Below are 2283 nucleotides of genomic sequence, written 5' to 3' on the forward strand. Positions count from 1 at the left end.
TGTTAGTAAATGAATTTGTGAATTAATTTTGGAAAAGATAGAATAATATATAAATAGAAGATGTAAACCAAAAAAAAATTAATTCGAGCCCACTGAATTCACAGTATTCCCTTAAGGAATTTAATCCCCTCCTAGTACCCAAGGTTATGGATTATTTCCTCCCAAGATAGAACGAATTACACACTGGTGTAGTGGTACTCAAACCCCAGTGTTTCAGCGAACACAAAGTTCGGTAGCAAAATCACACTTACTATTGCTTTCTTTGAAGTTAAAAGTATGCAGAAGAAAGAAGGAGAACTCAGAAAATCATATGGAAAATCCGAGAGAATGAACTTGTATTTATAGTCAAGGTTGGGCTGAAAACTGAAGAGGTGGAACTCTTCAGAATGACTGTTTATGCAAAACGGTCATAGCATAAATCCTATAACATAAATGATTATTTATGTAACAATAAATCGGGAATTCAAGAGGGAGGTTACTGAAAAACGGATAACGGATAACATTTCTGTTAATGCCGATGCCGAGCCGAGACGGCGCGAGGCTTGCCTTCTTCTCAACTCTTAAAGAGTTAGAATAAGAGCAATTACTTATTTACCCATCAAAAACCTCTTACTCTTCCAATATGGCACAATTGTAACACCCCGCAAATTCGGCTTAGGTATGAATGAGTTAAAGGAGTAGTAAGGATATATTTTGAGCATGTGAAGTCCCATCGAGATGATTATGGGTGAAAATAGTTGATTAAAAATCAAGATGGAAAGTGAGGCGCATAAGATTTGACAAAATCGACTAAGTTTGCAGAAGGTCTGTATTCTATCAGTGTTTATTGAAAATGCGTAAGGCATTTAGGAAAACTCAAAACATGAAAGTTGTAGGCCTTTGAAATAGCTTTCCAACGATATATTATGGAGCTCGAGCAGATCTCTTTGCAAAAAGTTATGTGCGTTTTACGGAACAGTACGCGCATGCGCGCCCAGTAGCGCGGCCGCGCTAATTTTGAGGCAGTGTTACTGCCATTTAGCGCGGTCAGTAGCGCGGGCAAGCCTCCAGTAGCGCGGGCGCGCTAGTGGGGGGTCGTTTTAAAGCTATATTTCGTCCCCCACAACCCCAAAACATAAAAATTTGCTCTAGAAAGGGGAACTCTAAAAAACCTAACTCCTTAAGAGTCCTTCCACCATCCAAGGTAAGTTCTAATGGTGATTCTAAGTTAATTTCAATTTTTCAACATCTTATTAACATGGGTAAACCCTCCATATCATTAGATATTCGATTGGGACATCGTTGTTGAGAGAAGGAACCCTAGAACTCGAATTCAAGGAGATTGAACGTCAAAAAGGTAATATCTTCACCCTCTAATTGATTCTAGCATTGGTTTGATGATTATAAACCCTAGTGCATGAGATATGAGTTGATGGGTTTGATAGAAAAGCATGAACGATTATAGGGTTGGGGTGTTGAGTGTTGATTATTGGTTAAGAGTGTTGTTTACCTTATGGGTGATGAAGAATAATGTTGATTATAACCATTTGAGACTTTAGAATTTATCTAGGATCAAGAGAATGGCTTGTTGGGTGTAGAAACACCATTAATAAGGACCATGAAGCTTTATGTCACCAAGTGTTTGAGAAAATGTTTAAGTGACTAAAACATGAGAATTTATGCTAATATGGAATCCCTTTGACTTGTATTGATATAGATTAAAGTTGAAAGGGTTGGCGAAGGTTGTATTACACTCAAGAGCAGGAAGTTAAGGTATGTGAGGCTAACTTTCTATGTTTGGGAATTTTAATGATTCTCCCTACACTACGTTTCTTTTACGACGTATCAATTGCCTCAGAAATATAGTTAAGCCTAGTTCCTTGAATAGTTGTAGAACTTCTATTCTCTAGCTTCATAACTCGTTCATAACTTTCATTTCGAACGTTGTGAGCTCAGTTTGTATTCAATATAGACTTGGGTTTGATTCCCCAAAGTCTCAGTATAGCTTACTCAGCATGTCATAAACAGTTGTCGTTTCAATGTTCATAACCAGTTCAAGAATACATGTCTCATTCTAGTCCTATTCAGTATTCCAGTATTATGTGACTCAGTATGATTCAGTATTCCAGTATAATGTAACTCAGTGTGATCCAGTATTCCAGTATAATGTAACTCAGTGTGATCCAGTATTCCAGTATCATGTAACTCAATCTGATTCAGTATTTCACTATCATGTATTGCAGTTTGATTCTCAGTTCCTGAATGTTGAACACCTATATTTGGGCGTAAGGCCGCAATTAATGC

This window comes from Nicotiana attenuata, chromosome 4 (assembly GCF_001879085.1).
Source record: "Nicotiana attenuata strain UT chromosome 4, NIATTr2, whole genome shotgun sequence".
NCBI lineage: Eukaryota > Viridiplantae > Streptophyta > Magnoliopsida > Solanales > Solanaceae > Nicotiana > Nicotiana attenuata.